This window comes from Etheostoma spectabile, unplaced genomic scaffold, assembly GCF_008692095.1.
Source record: "Etheostoma spectabile isolate EspeVRDwgs_2016 unplaced genomic scaffold, UIUC_Espe_1.0 scaffold00000640, whole genome shotgun sequence".
Lineage (NCBI taxonomy): Eukaryota > Metazoa > Chordata > Actinopteri > Perciformes > Percidae > Etheostoma > Etheostoma spectabile.
Genome location: NW_022602624.1, coordinates 1 through 19,148, shown reverse-complemented (window position 1 = coordinate 19,148; position 19,148 = coordinate 1). Strand labels below are relative to the sequence as shown.

The window sequence follows — 19,148 nt, the reverse complement described above, 5'->3', positions numbered from 1 at the left end:
ATGCGACAGGTTAAAGAAACATTTTGACTTGAGACCGGCGAACATAAGCTTGACTCACTCTCAGTTACACTGGGAAACTTTAAATCATATTTTGGAGTCTTTTTAAACCAAACTAAATAAAGATGTCTAATTAACTCCCTCCAGAATGAGGACGACATGGAAACTTCCATGAATAAATGCATAAGCACAAGCTGCTTGATCATGCAGACTTTGTCCCGCCAGTGACCTGAGCCAAATACAAATTAATTGTTCCATTGGGTCAAATACAAGGTATGATGGTAACAGCCAGTCTAGGCCCCAATTTAATGTGCCAGTACGACCACTTATTTGTCCCACCAGACAAGGTTAGGGTAGTTGGGTAAGTTCCTCTTTCTGTGTCTGTCCTGTCTATCACTCTCTTTTCCCCTGTCCTGTTCTCACTCGCTTTTCTAGTTACAGGCCCTTTGTCCCCACTGCCCCTTAGTGAGGCACTTCAGAGAGAGGGCACCCATGAAAGCCTGGTGTTGCATAATAAACACCCAGATGCCCGCTGGACCTAGGGCTGCTGGCAAACTCACAGAGACGCTGGCCTCTGCCGGCCTTTCTGTCTGTCTGGCTGGCTTGTCTCCTCTGTAAAGTCTGAACAACAGGATTTTGTTTAGCAGGGTCAAAATGTTGATGCATTGGCAGGGTGGCATTGGGCTGCTTCAAGCGTGGCTGATGTTGATTTGGGCTCAGTCTAAAGATAAAAAAGTTAGCTTATGATTTAAATGTATTAAAACAATGTCTGCTGATATCAGATTGTGACAATAAATATTAGAAATCGGCATGTTCTTCACATCAGTGTTAGGAATTGCTTGCTTTAGTCATTTGTTGTGATCTTAATTTACTTGACATTATATCAGCGTATTTTGAATGTAGCAACATCCAAGATTCAGATTCAATCATTGTCATTACTAGCACAAATAGTAATAGTTTTTTTTCTGCTGTCCAAACATCTTTGTGGATTTAACATCACATCATCATACAATTTAACAATAACACTTCCCTCAACAGGCAGATCGGCGACAACCTGATCGTGCCCGGGGGGGTGAAAACCATCGGGCAACGGAAGATGGGATCCCGGTGGCATTGACATCCACACCCACTTCCAGATGCCGTACCGTGGAACCACAACCGTGGACGACTTTGCTCAGGGATCAAAGGCTGCTCTTGCCGGGGCACGACCATGATCGGTAAGGGCTGTAGGAAAGGTCGTCCACACAGTAAAGTTGAATTTCAGATGGAGACTGAAGCTCAAAAAGGGGTGGGGGGGGGGACGGGGGACGGGGGGGGGGGCTGAGATCCAAACAAAGGAAAAGAGAAAAGAGATGGGGAACGGTTTTGGTCTGTTTTTGGGCAGTTCTCCAAAAGAGGGCCGTACAAAAGACTGAGTGTAAGGGGGGAGGATGGGGGGGTAGAGTAAAACACTGATCCCAGGGGAATACAGCACAGTGTCTGTCTTCATGATCCTTGTTATGTACAGCATGTGTGCTTCATGTAGCTGACAGACCAGGCCCTATCATAGCTAACAGCTGGTAGGCACCACAGTCTCATTAATACCACCTTTTAGGCTGGGTGCTGCTGTGTTTAACCCGACACGTTCACTAACAGACGTCCTACTGTAGTAAGCTCTATTCATGGGCTCCATTCATAGAGGGATTATATTCCAGTGGGTGATGAGTGAGAGAGAGAAAGGAAAACATGCTGTGTTTGTATCTGTCTCTGATTATGGTATACTATATGTCTGTCTTGCTAACAGTTGGGGTTGTGTTTGTGTGGCGGGGGACAGAAAAGTAGTTCAGATGATTGACATAGTAAAACAACAGTGTTTTTTTTTTGTTGTCACGGCCATTTTCAGCTCTATCCTATTAACATGCAGAGACCAGATAGCAGATTGGCTCTCTTTAATGAGATAAAGATGCCTGTCAGCTGCTGAGCCAGCAGGCGGTCTTATTTTATTACAGCTGAGTAAGATAAAGCAGGATATTTTGTGCATCGTGATACTATTGTGTACTGTCTCTATGAATAACTTTAAGTGAAAATAACAGACACAAAAGATTCCCCAAATGGTCTTTCAAGAATCCACAAATGCAAACACTGTTTTTTTAAACAGTAAATAATGCAAATTTATAGAAATAGAAAACCTTGTCTATGTATTTTGTTATATTCATATTTTTAAGAGTGTAATTGTTATTTGCTATTTTCAGATTGGTTGAGAAAATGGTGACCAGAGTTTTTGGACATCTAAGGTCTTGGTCTATTAAGCATACTTTGAAATATATGTTTCAGTTGACCTCAAATCTTATCGGCAATATACTAAATGTTGTGGGTGGTGCCATCAGGAACAATCCACTGGCATAATAATTGTTAAGTTGTTATGTTGTTTCATAACCAAAAGTGACTCGGAAAATATCCACAGTTGAAGTGGCCCCACATTTATCAAGGACACCGGCTCCTAGACAAAGATGTTTAAAATGTAATGTGACATCTGACAAGGTTGTTCCCCACCGGCTGATAGGGTTGGGTATAGGTTCGGGTTTATACCGATACCAGTACCTACTCTGTATTTTTTAACTGTTCTGGTGCTCAAACGGTTTAAAAAAACAAAACCACACACACTTTGTCAAAAAACTATAGGGCCAAACTGAACACAGTATTAACTTAAATCTTTCACCTATTCCTCTCCTCAAACCCATTTCTCCCTACAACCCTTTCTTCTGTTCCCTTCCTCCCTTCATGTCTCTGTCCTCTGTCCTCTACCATCCACCTCCGCCAGTGGACCATGTGATCCAGATCCTGGCTGCAGCCTGATGGCGGCCTATGACCAGTGGAGGCAGTGGGCCGATGAGAAGAGCTGCTGCGACTACTCCCTCCACGTGGACATTACCCACTGGAATGACAGTGTGAAGCAGGAAGTGGAAAACCTCATCAAGGAGAAGGTAGGCTGTAATGGCGTAACATAGCATATACTTACCATTTTTTATATCCACTTTTTGACCTTTTTAGGGGGGTTTAAGTATCATTTTTCAATGGTTTACTTCTGTATGTTGTATTTCTTTGTTACAGGTGTGAACTCGTTCCAGGTCTACATGGCTTACAAGGACTACTACCAGATGAGTAACAGTGAGGTACAATACTTGAACTTAGTGTACACTTTAAAGGATGTCATTTTTCTTTGTCTCCATACTGGCAGTAAAGCGATGGACGGCAAAAATCCACAGCTCTCCCTTTGTGAACAAGGGCACAAGCTAATTTAGAAGCTAATTTTGTTTTCCGTTTTATTGTTCCACTGCAACTCAGAAAGTAGAATTGTATCACAAAGCTTGAATTTTTTACTAAAACAGTGTAACTTGGATGATTTTGGCTTGATTTTGCTATGTCAGACTAGTGAATACCTAATATTAACTTTATGCGGAACCAGGACTGTGGCATTTTGCCCCATTCCTCAAATCTAATCTTTTTATCTCAAAACACCCTGTCCTTATGGAACTTGTAGCCTGTGATACATAGCGTGAGTTCATACTGTAATTCTTGCTGGTAAATGTAGAAAAACTAAGTGTAAGTCCAGACGGTGTGTGAGGCATGCCTATGTGTTCCACATGCAGCCATAGCTAATTCGTTTGCTCAGGGGAGCACATGAGGCAACTGAAATAGTCCAGCTTGAAAAACTGATGTCATGCAGCTCACCAAGGAACTGTGGTGCAGCAACATAACAACAACTGCCGCTCATCCCACATGAGTTTAACCTTTTCTGGAGACCACACACGATAATTGCAGCATGTTGTGGTAGACATCATGTAAATTGTGGCCTTCTTTTAAATTGTGGCTTGAGGATTGTCCCGAGAATAAAAAAGGAGTGTCTGATTCTTGTGTAAACAGCCCGGCAGGGTTTTTAAATATAAAAAGAGTGCCACTGTAATTTTTCACTGTTTCTTTGCCTTTTTTCTTCCAGCTCTATGATATATTTACTTTCTTGGCGGAGAGGGGAGGCATCGCTGAGGTCCATGCTGAAAATGGCGAGATCATTGCTGAGGTAAAGATAAAGACCAAAAACTGCGCTTTTCTTCCCATTCTCCCCCGCCTCATACCGTCTTTAATGACTTGTCTTGTGTCCAACTCTGATCTGTTTGGTTTAATGTGATTTATGTCAGATTGGTTCACCTTTCTGGTCGAGCCTTATCGCAGTGTATCTCCACTACCTACAGACTAAACACACTGTCACGATGAGAGGGTGGATGTGTTTCCTGTAGGACACTAATGTGTGGGTGTAGTTTAACCAAATGAAAGTGATTGTGAACTGTTATAGCCGGTGGATTGAGAAGATTGGTATTAGCCAAAGCTCCAGACCATGCCTGGATTCTGTCACTGTGTGTGTATGTGCATACGCAAATCCCAGATCTCCTATCTAGTCTTAAACTAGGACTTTGAGGGAGTCTGATTTCCATCAACTTTAAGACCAAAAACGTCTAAACCGCCAGATTATTTCATGCCCTTATTTAACTTTAGAGTCCCTGAGATAGAGGGTTCTTGTTTAGACCTGTTTGTGATACACATTGTTAGTGCTGATACAGAGGACAACTAGTGACGAACCATGGCTACGTGCTGAAACCATTGCCAAAGTGTGTAAAGCTGCTGTAGCTCTTTTGACCAGTAGATGCTTGCTTAAGGAAAATTATGTCTTTAACTTTAATTTCCCTTTTAGAAATATAAATACAAAATTCAATATAGAGAAATTCTCAACAGAATTGGAGAAGTAACTCTGTGGGTGGATCTGGGTACTGTTGCTATTATACCGGTGGGATAAAAAATAGACTCTTGCACCCGACGCAAATCTAAAATGGGTTGGTCTAAAGTAGCTACATTACTCATAGGTGTGGTTTGGATGTAACATGCAATAAACCAATCAGAGCGTAATTTCACATTCCCTTTACAAGCAAGCGCGCTTGTTCCATAGCGGATTGCTATTATAATGGTGGATTTGCTAGGCGCAAACTATTAGTACATCCATGGGTGCACACCAGGAGTGGTTCACAGCCGAGGAGAACAACATTTGCAATTTAATTTTCTTTTTGATAAAATGTAAATAAAGAAATGTCAAAAAAACATACTTTCCGATGTTTTGGGCTCATTCTCACTTTATCACGACCACGACCCTTAATGCTGCTGAAGTGTTGTAATTTCTGTAGCTTACCGTATGGAAAGCTGACCGTCTTATCCAAGCATCAGTGACCACAGGCACACCACCAGTTTCTTGAGTTGCAAGTTGTCTTGCGGCAATTTTCCTGTACGACAGAAGTAAGCATGACGCAAAGTGAAAATAGTCAAATTATGTAAATAATACCCAGGTTAAAAAATACCTTAATACCTCTTAACACTTAAAGGTCCCATGACATGGTGCTCTTTGGATGCTTTTATGTAGACCTTAGTGGTCCCCTAATTCCATATCTGAAGTCTCTTTCCCAAAGTTCAGCCTTGGTGCAGAATTACAGCCACTAGAGCCAGTCCCACAATGAGCTTTCCTTAGTATGTGCCATTTCTGAGTAGCTTTTGAAGAGGAGAGAGTGGGGGGTTGGGGTGGCCTTGACCTACTGCAACTTTGCTTGTTTGAAAGCCATGATGTCTCTCTTTTATGGGCTGGACAAATTTTCTGGGCTGGCAAAGTAGAGAAAGGGGAGGAAACCCCTTATGACCTCATGAAGTCATAAGGGGCAAGATTCCAGATCAGCCCATCGGAGCTTTCATTTTCTCAAAGGCAATACCCAGGGCTCTGTTTACACCTATCACCATTTCTAGCCCCTAGGGGACCATAGGCCCGGCTGGGGGAACGCATTTTAATGTTAAAAAACCTCAGAAAGTGAAATTTTCATACCATGGGACCTTTAAAAAGATGTCATCATAAAGCATCCATGGTGACATGACAGACGCTAAGTCTAAGTCCCTCCATGCATTGGTAACTTCTGCACCTACTGTAACACAAAAGAGCCACCAGATTTGGGAGCTAGGTGTGCATGTATTCAAAGACCCTCAACAGTCCGTTGATTCCCACAGTCCTCTGTGTGTGGCCTGACCCTGAAAGTAAAACTGCTGCTCATATACTCCGCACAGGAAGAGAGAATTAGTAACAGAACATCATGTTGGAGTGTGACCAAAACTTTACATCAGCCCGAACACTCAAACCACTGGACACTAATAATTAGTCCCACATATACATATGAGCTAAACAGTCTACTTTCTGCGTGTTTGTTCAACAGGAGCAGACCCGCATGCTGCAGATGGGTATCACTGGACCAGAGGGACACGTGCTGAGCAGGCCAGAAGAGGTATAACACACACACACACACACACACACACACACACACACACGCTCCATATTTCTCACTATCTAACCCTAACCCTGCCTCACCTATATAAACCGTACACTCACAATCCTGCTTTATTGCTTTGGTGCACACGCACGCACGCACGCACGCACACACACACACACACCTAAACAATATATATAACTATACTTTGCACCTATACACTAATCACATTTGATTATTATAAACATACAGTCATGAACATTTTGAACACTGAAATAGCCAAGTATTTGTTTTGATACTTTTTATTGAGATATTGAGTGTTTTAATGTTTTTTGATACCTTTAATGTTTTTCCAAAGGTTGTACGCCCTCACATTGTCCGCAATGACATTCTTGGACTGGTCTTCACACACATTGTTCTTGTTACATACTGTACATGCGGTTTCAGACACATTAGAGGCGTTGGGTGAAAATTCCCCGGTTCCCCCAGTTGTTGCCGCTCATGTTGCATCAACAAACATTAAAATGAAAACCACGCTTTCAACTCAGCAACTTGTTTGCCTTTAGCTTGACTGGGATTTCCATTCTGTGGTTCAGCGGGGCGAACATGTCCCACCAGTCTCATAGTGTTATGCAGTTATTGTAAGTGGAGTCTTAAGAATCAAAAGCCAGTAACATACTTTACTGTAATTGAGCAGAAACTAGTTATATAGTGGTTTATTAATGTCTGCTGTCCTGTTGGTTTTAAGTTCTTGGTTATTCGACCCATGTTAGGCTTGTGGACTGCAACACAATAAAGTGTACAAGTATCTGTGCATAAAGGAGACAGCCGTCACATCTAGAGGCATACATTGGCCTCTACTGGAATTTTGTATCCATTTTGCATTGAAAGTTGTTTTTTTGCTCTTGCTCGCTGACTATCACAAACATAAAAATGTACACATGGACATTTTATAAATGTTATCAAAATAGGGTAAAAGAAACACAAAATGAGCATGTGGCAGTAGTCTGACCTCGCTAAGGTTTATTTTATCATTTATTTGCTCTCATGAATTTCATAAATTTGCTCTCATGAATTAATCTCGTGAATTTACTTTTAAGTACCCTAACTCAATGCAACTGAATACATCCTTAACCTTCCTGTGTGTTATGTTAAAATTACAAGCTTCCTCTTGTCATTTTGGTTAAAAATGAATTGTTAAAATAAAACGGCTCCATTGATACATAGATTGCTGTGGTTTACATATTTTAAGTTTATTTGAGAAAATCCTAATGGGAAAAACATGTCCAAAAACCAAAATGTGCTGTCCCTTCTGTAGCTGGAGGCAGAGGCGGTGTTTCGTGCCATCACCATCGCCAGCCAAACCAACTGTCCTCTCTATGTGACCCGGGTCATGAGCAAGAGTGCTGCTGACATCATCTCACAGGCCCGGAAAAAAGGTAAAGAGCAGCATTTTGATTTCCCTGCACCAAGCAGAATCTTTTAAACTATGTGTTTATATCTAATTCCAGCATTAAATTCATAATGAAACTGCCTGCACACCTAAAGGTACATGATGGCATGTTGTATAGTCTACAGGTTTTATTTTACATGTTATTTACTTAAAGGTCAGAAAGAAATTGGAAATTTGATCAAAGGAAATTAAAATAAGATAAAACAATAAAACTGTTGTTTACAACATTTGTTTTTTTTCTCATTAAGTTTATTTTGTGAAGTCGTGGTGCTCAAATCCTTACAAACAGGAAATGTGTCATTTAAACAACGTATAGTCTAGGAAAAGAACATGATGATTCATGATGTCAATTTAAGAACATTTTTTTGCTCTGAATATTGTACTGTGGTATTTCACTCCTACTCATTGTTTTCCATCTTTCTCTATGATTTTGGAAGCATTTGGAATGCACATACTGGCATCACTGCACCTACATACTTATAAGATGATTTAACTGTCTGTCCTGAAGCTGCAGATGTACACAGACCATGGCTGTGCTGGACATTACGAAAAAAGATTCTATTCTCAGATGAATTTTAAGAATTGTCATTCAGTCCTTTTTCTGTGGTTTAGCTGTCACACAACCATTCCTCACAGTCCCAGGAAGGAGCAGAGGTGAACCGAGGGGCTGCCTGGCTGTTATGAGTTGGGAAATATACAATTTTTAAGAATGGAACAGGAAAATGCAAGAAGGCAGAGCAGAAAAATGTGTTTTTGTTTGTCTTTGGCGAAAGACCACATGATGATTTAACATGCTGGCCTCAGAAGGATTTCTTCTTGCAGCCATGGACACCGTTTAGGGACCTTTTTTGGGCTTTGTACATTTGTTTGAAACTATTCCCAAACTCTTACATTTAAACCAGAGAGGCCATTAAATAGTGATGACCTGAGGGCTGGAGAAGGATAGGAAGGGCTCTGAGATAGGATGGTGAGGGCTGAGATAGGATGGGGAGGGACCCGAGGAACGAGTAGAATGGCGAGGGAGCTCGGGAAGCACGGGGGGGGGGGGGGGAACCGAGGAGGAGACACTTGAATCCGGGGAGTAGTGGAGTCAGAGAGGGGTAGGCTGGTAAATCAGAGGCAGGATGGAGCAGGAAGCCTGAGGAGGGGACCGAAGGGCGAGGCCAGCTTACTGGAGGTAACAGAGAGGTATGGAGACGATGGCTGCCGAGAACAAGCAAAGAGAGATCAGGACCACAAAAATGCAAAAAAATGGTGAGTGGATCCGGGGTTGAAGTACTGAGCTTGATTGTAGCTGGCAGGTAGGTGTGCGTTTGGGAAAAGGTGGTGATGATGAATCTCAAAGGTGTGCGTAGTCAGCTGGCAGCAGTAGTCAGGAGGGGACGGGTAAAAACACAGGACACACAGAGAGAGGCGGGGCCAACAGAGAAACTAAACATGGAAAACACAAAAAGGAACTAGAAAACTAGAAACAAAACAAAAACTCACAGCCAGCCAACCCCAACCATAACGCTGCCAGAGACTAGGCATGGTTCATCTTCTGCAAAGTCTCCGAAGACGCAGAAGATTAAACTGCTGACAAATGAATCCGGATTCATTGATCTGCAACTCATGATTTTGAAATGGCTAAGAATCACTAAAAATATATCGCTGTACTTTTTAGACTTTTCATTGTTATTTCTTTTGCAGGACATGTTGTTTTGGGGAGCCAATCACGGCCAGCCTGGGGACTGATGGGACACACTACTGGAGCAAGAATTGGGCCAAGGCGGCTTCTTTTGTAACATCCCCTCCTCTTAGCCCTGATCCCACCACTCCTGATTATCTGAACACACTGCTGTCCAGGTATCTATTACAGCACCTACCTCTGGTTAGGTTGTTGACCCTTTTTTTAGTATTTCACATGATAAGATATCATCTTTAATCAACATTCGCTGGATCCGTTCAAGCAAACAAAGTAACGTATGCACTCTGTCAGGAGTACAGCGTAGTATGCGGCGTAGTGTGTGTCGTAATGTGCGGCATAGTGTGTTGCGTAGCATGCAGAGTAATTTTGCTTGCTGACATATTTTAAAATCTGGCTCGAGTAAATTAAAAAATTGTGGTCGCTATTGACTTGGCTATTTAAAAAAGTTTTGGTTTGTGCAGTTAGTCCTGTTTTGCACCAGTGACAGTTCTCTCTGACCAATCAGTGGTCTTCAGTGTTTTATCTCAACCTTTGGTATAGGCTCAGCTTTATTGGAACCTCAACCGAGGTGGTACCAAAAAAAAAAGTACCAAGTACTATCCACAACTTTTCCTACTAGAAAACCAAAAAAGAATGGTTCCAAGCGAGTTGAGTTGAGAAAAGCCCTGCCATACCATGCAGTGAAAATGTGGCATATATATAGGTGTGCAAAGATTATCTTTGCCTGAAAATAGGAATTCTGCATTTAGTATAAGTTAAACCAATTCTGGCAGTCTTTGTGAGCTATATGGAAACAGGAAACATTAGTAACGGTTTGTGCTCAAAGAACAAACTTTGGCATGAGGCATATTTGAATAATCACCGCCCTTGTTCTGTTTTGTTGCGGGTTTCCTGCTAAAGTGAATAAACAGATACAGAGAAAAAGATGCTGTGCTGGTACAATTCCATCTTAACGCTGTATTTTTATGTTCTTTGTCCTACAGTGGGGACCTGAGCGTGACAGGCAGTGCTCACTGTACCTTCAGCGTGGCTCAGAAGGCCATTGGAAAGGATGACTTCACTCAGATCCCAGAAGGTGTTAACGGAGTGGAGGAGAGGATGACCCTCATCTGGGATAAAGCTGTGGTGAGAACTAGTTTTCTTCAGTACCTTTTATTCCCTTTTTTAAGAAGAAGGACAAAGACAAAAAGCAAACAATTTGTGACAAGCAGATTTATTCCTGTTCTCTATATGACTTTTGCTACTTGCCCTACATTGCTCTCCTAGGCTATTACTCTCTCTTACTCCCTCTTCTCTTCTTGTATTGTTGTCACTGTCTCTGCCTTGCTTTATCATTTCCTTTCTGTCTCCACATCTGTCCTTTCCTTCACCCTTCCTTGCAGCACACTGCCTTCATTTTTCTCTTCCTTATCACTGCATCAGTGTACTGCTAACAGACACTCAGCATGTGGCTTTGGACATCTGTGAAGTGCTGTGCTGCATGTCAAATAGGAATGGGATTTTGAAATGTTAAACTGAACCTATTTCCTGGACGCAGTCCCTTAAAATATAAGCTTGCACTAAACTTGGCCTAAAAGCAACTTGTGAGCTGCTGGCTTGTTTATAAATGTATTGAGCCGGGGTAGCTATCTGTTTCCAGTCTTTATGCTAAGCTAAGCTGATTGCCTCCTGATGGCAGCTCCATACATAACACAAAGACTATGAAAATGGAATGGATCTTCTTATCTAACTCTCTAGGAAACTTAAAGATAAAATATTCCTTTAATATCTTGTTCATAGTATCTGATGATTGCAGTTGACAAATCTATCAATGGGATTCTTGTAAGAACACCTAAAAATAGCAACATGTTGAAAGGGAATGTCATCTAAATGTAAACCAGCTTGAACTACATATATCCAATCCATTTATATCTAGAAGCAAAATGCAATTTTACCCATGCAAGATAAAAGGGGTACAATTGTATCCAGTAACCAAATGATAAATGCTAACTATTCTCTGTTTTTTTGTCCCAGACTACAGGTAAGATGGACGAAAACTGTTTGTGGCAGTCACCAGCACCAACGCAGCTAAGATCCTGAACCTGTACCCTCGTAAGGGTCGGATTGCCGTGGGCTCTGATGCCGACTTGGTCATCTGGGACACAGACTCCATCCGCACCATCACCGCCAAGACACACAACTCGGTACGTACGGAGCGGACTGGTCAAAGGTCGAACTTTGTATTTATTTATTTATTTATTTATTCATTCATTCATTCTTTAACAGAAATCTCAGCATTTGAACTAGTGAAAATATGTGGTCTCACACCCTCTCAGTAAAAACTTTCCTAGAGTGGATGAATGCAGAGGGTAGTACACCAGCATTGAGGGGACTTTTTATTGAGTAATGTCAATGCTGTTATTGTTCCAGTAACCCTGGTGGCATCAATTCGAATGTTCTCAAGTGCAGACATGTTATTGGCTATAAATCAAAAAATGCTTTGTGTGTGTGTGTGTGTGTGTGTGTGTGTGTGTGAGAGAGAGTGAGAGTGAGAAGAGAGGGGAGGAGAAGGAGAGAGAGAGAGAATGAGAGAGAGAAGAAAAGAGAGAGCACACATTTTTGAACAGTTTCCAGAGAGCTCACAGATCCTCTGAACGGAAATAAAGTCTCAGAGGATGTTCACTACTAATACAGCTTGCGCTGCATTGCCACATAACCAGCTCCCAATGTGAAGTTTAGCCTCACTAAATCCATAAACCCTCAGCAATGACCAAAGTAATGATTAGGAAAAAAATATGGATTATTTAAATGCATTGGCTTATCCAAATATGAAAAACAGTATGTCAGTGATGCAAACATTGTCCAAAATACCCTGTAAAGTCTAACCCCAGTAAATCAACAGGGAATCTATGTGCTGTATAATCAAGAGGTATTTCCTTCCTCTACATATAATCCAAATATTTTCATGATTGGAGAGCCATGGTGGGTTTAAAGAATGGGATTCATTGCACAGGATTGTGTAGGCCAACACTGATATTTCAAATATGTTTACAAACCACAGAGATTAGGAACATCTGTACACATTGCTCGTAAGTAGGAATCAGCTTTGGTCATGAGACATTTCATGTCATGGGAAACATCCCATGCAATCTGAATCAGAACTTGTAGTGTAGCGTGACAACCAATTACTCCATCCACAGCTTTTTCAATCCACTTTGCTTTCTTTGAGTCAGATTGGACTGCTCCGGTGACTTAGGCGTTTAAGAAGCGACTATGACGCACAGCTGAAAGACTACCTCATTTTATATATTTACCTAGCAACAATTTAACAACATTAGTAACAGACATTCTATTGCCCGATAGTGCTTATTTCCTTTAACAAAATACATCACAAAATAAATGAATCCTCCTGTAGTGTAATTTCGAAACAAGAGAAACTACATTAGAAACGTGAAACTGTAGTATGCAGATATTGTTTGTACTCTCTCTGAGGGTCTAAGACAAGGGCCTCACAAAGACACAACACACACACACACACACACACACACACATTCTCTCCTACGCACATTTTACATATTTACATAATGAGGTTTCTACCATTACACAGACATCAGAGGATCCCAGACAGGCCAGTCAGCAGCAGAGGAAGTGTTCAGGAAATTAAGGCTTTACCAGCCTAGCACAGATCTTGCTTTTACAGAAATACAGTGAGTGAGGAAAAGAGAGAGTGAGGACAGAATGCATATGCTAACTAACGAGTGTGGGTTGGTTTTAGGAATGATGAAGTGAAGTTTGTATTTGCTTTGCTTAAAGGCCTGATGGCGGCTGTTTAGTAGGAGAGAAAGAACACTGCTCTGTCTCCAGATGGAGGAATGGAAAGAGACAGAGAGCAATGGATTAATAATACGCCTTCTCCAAATGTGGAGTACATCCACTGAGGATCCGTGGGTTCTTACATAATGATGTCACCCTTTCATTTCCTGCCGGTCGTCTTCCAGATGAAAAAGAAGAGAGCAGAAGAGCAGAGCACAGCAGCTCCCAGTTCCAATAAATCTACCTTAATGGATAGACTGACGACAGGAGCGCCTCTGTTTACCAGCACACAGTGTTGGGGAATGCTTTTTCCTGTTGAGTAGACTGTGCTGTGTCTCAGTTTGTTATCAGTAAGACCATATCTGGTCTGGATTGGTTGTCATAAAAAGACATAGATGCATACAAGTATATTTTGACACATAAACAAGAACAGGCAGCAACACACACACTCTGAGACACACTTGGCTCAGTCATGACATCATGTTTGGCATGCAGTAAGTCTTAGTTATGTCCTGTTCTGACCTGAATTTGGACGGCAATAGAAAACAGGGCTGTGTGCAGAGGAAATAAGCAACAATGGATTGAGGGGAGTAGACCATCATGTCGACAAAAGAAAGTTGGCACATGGAAAATTGGACAAGGATGAATACGGCACAATGTTGAAAATAAACCTTAACCAAGCAAAAATGCATGAGGGAGAGAAAAACAGAGGGTAGAAAACAGACAGCAAGAGGGATAAATGAATGAGGGGGGGACAGACAACTGGAAAGAGAGAAAGTGAGAGAATGAGGTGGAGAGTGAGAGGAAGGGAGAGAGAGTGAAGCATTAAACAGCAGCTGGAAGATAGCAGCTGTTTTTACATGCCAAACAGGCAAGTGTAAGATCAAGGTGATGGGTGATAAAGAATGGGGGGGGGGGGGGGGGGGAAGTGAGTGTGGGATTAAGAGAGAGTAGAGGAGAAAGATAGTTTACAGTATGCTTTCACTTCCTGTCTCTTCATCCATCCTCTCATAGCTCCCCCTGTTATTGTCTTTTCATCTCCTCAATCCCTTCATCAGTCCTTCAACAGAAGGTTACAGACGATTTATTGTCTTGTTTTTGTTTTGTTTCCCTCAAAATTCTATTAGATTAATGGAATTTAAATTGATTCAATTTTCAAACCGAAATGATCCTAAAACCCTGTGACAGATTAATTGAAAACTCCTTCCTGTTAATTCTTACTATTAATGGAGTTATTTGTCTAAACGTTTGCTTCAGTGTTTCTTTTAAAAACACATTTATCAATTCTTAGAAATGTGTTCCCCGTCCTGTTTATTTTAAACAGTATGTTGACCCTTTATAGGACTCATGACATTAATTTGATTTAAAAAGTCAGGTTTGTTTGACAGAATTCTCTATTGAGGACTTAACATGATGTTTTTTTTCCCGCTCTTCATCTTCCTCTTCTTCTCATCTTTATGGATTGTATGGATTTGTGAACGCATACAGTATATGAATATGTCTCTTACTAAATTATAAATATGGTTCACATTTACACAAAATAAATGTATTATTGTCAGTGTAGCTGCTCTTGTAGTTTTTGCATGATCATTTTACGCATTCATATAGCTGTAAAATTAGACATCATGTAGGCTATAATCTTTTTTGCATAAGTTATCTTAAGTAACAGCATGTACTGCTATGTGATTAATATATCTAATGACCCCACCCTTGTTTCTATTCTATTTCATAGCTTTGTTTCAAGTATCTAATACTTTTATATGTGTGCTTTAGGCTACGAGTACAATGTCTTTGAGGGCATGGAGCTGCGTGGAGCTCCACAAGTGGTGATTTGCCAGGGGAAGATTGTTCTGGAAGATGGGAACCTGCATGTCACCTCTGGCGTGGGTCGCTTCATACCCTGCTCTCCCTTCCCTGACTTTGCTTACAAGCGTATTAAAGCCAGGAAGCAGGTAAACCCATTTATTTACACTTGATACCTATTTACACTTGATACAGCAATCATTTTGTGTCGGCAGTTGTCATACCACGGTATTTCCTTTGAAAAAGAATATGAACCATACAATGTTTAGAGAAAAGGATTTGTTGATTTCGATAATCACCCGTACCAAGTGACACGCAAGGCAGTAAGAGGGCTTTAGGAAAAACAAGGGAATATAGAAAATGTAGAAGGTAGAATACAAGATCTTATGGATTGTAAGTGAGGAAGTATGGGAGTGTGGGCTGAAATAGACGTTACAGTGATGGAGAGGGAAAAAAGGGCGGGAGGGATGAAGGAGGATGAAGGCAGTGAAGTGGGATGCGGGGGAGATACAGTAAGTCTGACATCAGCCTTCAAGGTTCAGCTACAGGGCGCTGGCTGCACTTTACACCGTAGTGCAAGATGTCCATGCAATGAGGGTGGCCAAGGCTTTATCATCATGTTTTAAAAAAGATACAGGGAGTTTGGATACATTTTCAGAGAGATCTCCACACACAGTTAAGGGCTGCAGTTGAAATAAGTCCCAAATTTACAATTTACTGTAGTCTCACGAGAAGATTCAATAAAGCTATTTAGGAATGTTGCTTCTATAACAGAAAAAAACTCAATGTAGCAAAAAGTCTGGGAAAGTCTCTCCTGCAGTAGAAATGTTATATTATGATAAGAGAGATAACATTGTAAATGTGACGTGCCATTACAATATGAGTGCACATATTCATTCCTGTTAACCACAAAAGGCTCTTTAAAACACTTGTTAGAGTACATACTGGCGGGCCGCCAACACGGAGGTCTAGACTCCAGTAGCTGTACCTGATCTGAATGAAGGAATAAACAATGACAATCCTATTCTCCTTCAAAGTATGAAGAGTTAACCACATTGAACATCTGAAACTCAAAGCAGACTCTGCTGTCTGCTCTCTTGCCTTATCTTATGGGCAAAAAATCTCATTGTTTAACAGTTTCCTAATTTGCAGCTGGCTGGTGATGAGAACATGGAGCTGTAGCAACAGTCTGCTGTTGATCTTGGTAGCAGTCACTGTTTTGCTTTCTCCATTTACAGATGTCTCTTTTTAACTCTTGACGGAGCTTTCAAGTTCCAACCTCTGAGTCACGCCACTAAAAGACAGACTGACAGACAACGGCTTGTTCACTACCAGCATAGAGCTTGAACTTGCTTTAAAACTGATACAAATACTGTAAGCTGCGCTTACTTGTGTTTGTCTTTGTAAATCTGGAACTGGTTCTTGGCAGGAAAGGGCTCTTTGAAAAATGCATATATAATTCAGTTGTATAGTTACACAAACAACCATATAATGCAAAACAGGTGTAGATTCAATCTTTTGTTACAAAACTACTAAACACCATAATGTCTCTCTGTGTTCTTACACGTCCCTGCCTCCTTAATGCCTCCTCCATCTCTGCTCTTATTGTTTACCCTATAGCTGGCGGTCCTGAGGGCTGTACCAAGGGGAATGTACGACGGCCCGGTGTCTGAATTCTCCATGTCCCGTGGTGGCACCCCCTCGGCCTCGGCACGTACCTCTCCCACCAAACAGCCCGTCAGAAACCTGCACCAGTCTGCATTTAGTCTAGCAGGTAACCCTGCTCCATGTGGTGAGCCCAGCTTCTTATTACAAACCCTCCCCTATATCACCCAGTCCTTCCTTTCATCTGTTCATAGTCACACTGTATGTAGAAACATCAAAGTGACATTCATGTGCATCAGTCGGTCCACCACCACCCGAACCACTTTTATCTCAACTCAGCTACTACTTCATGCTGGGAAGGACAACAGTCATGTGATTTTTAGCATGTTGCTCTGAATGATGCATTCACATCCCTTGGGGATAAGCCACAAGCCTCCAGCGTAACTCATGATCTCTCATTATCCTGTTTCATACTTTATGATGTGCTAAGTATATCACCATGTTTAGATGGCGATTTGTATGTTAAGGCATGATGTAAGGCTGCCCGCTTTAGCTCCTTTTGGTTTCAGTGACTCATCTCTAAAAAAGGTGTCTCTTAAATCCCTTTCTCCCGCTGAATCCCTCTCTTACAGAATCTCACGCCTGTCAAATAGAATACTTTTTCATTGCTCTTTAGGACAATGTGACCTCTGACTGCAGTTTTGTAATGTCACGCTACGTTCGGCAATGAAGTGTTTTCCACAGTTACACTTCCTGTAAGTCATGCTGGATATGAATTTTGGCTCAAGGCCTAAAACATACAATATTTCAGTCCAGGCATCTGGACATGGTCTATTAAGAAAGCCTATCTAATGTGAGAGATCACAACACTATGGATTCGCATTAAACATCTGTTCCATTATGCAGTATCAGGATCAGAGTTGACAGTCTGATTGTGCCCCAATGTAAAGTCAGCATAGGATTAGCTTGATTCAGAAAACAAAGGGTGAGAAATGTTTTTGTCAGACTACCAAACAGTGACATATTCTACACATGGTCAAATTGTGAACCAGATTGTCAGTGTTTCCACTGTTGAGTAATCAAACAGAGCAACCATAGCTATTATTGTAGCCAGTCATTCTGCCCTCCCTGTCAGACAGAAGTCACCGAGAGCAACCCCTTTTCACCTGGACAGAACACAGCTGGACTCACCGGGACATTGTCTGTCTTTGTGAATGCATGTAGAATGTTTAATGGTGGATGACTCATTTTGAAAGTCCACATAATGATGTTTAGCCTTGGGCTGTGTTCATGAACCTTTACAAGCTATGTATGATACCTCATCGATGAAAAAGACGATGACCTCCGCTGGAAAGAATTTCCCATTTGAGTACATGAATTTAGAGGGGAGTGAAACTGCTCCTGGTTTCCCAGGCTTAGTTTTCTTGTATGTGTGCATTAGTGTGTGTCCTATTAGAATGAGCCAATCTAATTTAGGGCCACCACCTGTAGAGTTGATTTACTTGTCTGGAATGAGATGGGAAGGATTGTTTGGTTAGATACAATGTATCACAGTCTGACATCATTGTACTTTCCATCTATAGTATTTACTTGTCAACAATTTGTTGCAGCAGACGCCCTGGCTCATCCTTTGGAAACACCATGTTTTATGTCAAACTTTAGCTGCTTTTGTTAACGTTTCAGCAGCGCTCATACAGACCATGGTCTGCTGAAATTTGAATTCCCCTGTCATCTCAGTGACACATACCATACATCATAGACAATAATAATGTGTCTTAAGACTGGAATGTAATAATGTGAGTGTATGACAAAATATTTTTTGTGTGATGACAGCATAAAAGCTGTTCTGTGTAAAGTAAGTCAATAATGATTGACCGATGGGACAGATTCTGGTTTTAGGAGCAGGGATAACTTAAAGTAATGTAAATGTTGAAGTGTTGCTGAGCACAATACTTCTATGCATGAGCTTCACACATTGTCATACACGTTACAGTCACTTAATTTGTCCAGTGGAGGGTTCACACATGTGTGCTGCACTATTAGCATTTATTTATTTGAATTTACTTGAATTTTAAATCATACTGTACATCGGAGGCCATTTTTACAGTTTTCTTTGTGTTCATTTGTCTGCAGACCAGCGTGAGTATAAACCACAGTCTTTTAAACTTCTCTATAATCTTCTTTTTGCCCTGGTTTTCAATTTGCCACATTTGCAACTTTTTATTTCCCCTATTTTCTCCTTCTTTCTCCCTACTGCCTTACAGTACATGCTGTTTGCTCTTTTTTCCATGTACCTTGCTTTATCTTTCTCTCCTTTTCTCTCTGTTCAGGCCCCCCACCCCAGATGACATCCCCATCAGGCCTGCTGGCCGGCGTATTGTAGTGCCCCCTGGTGGTGTCGTTCCAACATCACAACCCTCAGTTAAACGGCAGGAAGACGAGGGGAAGCGACCAGAAAACGACAGCAGCCAGGAGTGCAGGATAG

The 19,148-nt window shown here is 41.4% G+C and overlaps 1 pseudogene; it reads left to right on the top strand.

Moving 5' to 3' along the window:
- The first annotated feature begins 275 nt into the window (after positions 1–275).
- On the top strand, positions 276–19,104 carry LOC116674530 (dihydropyrimidinase-related protein 3-like; annotated as a pseudogene).
- Positions 19,105–19,148: the final 44 nt, after the last annotated feature.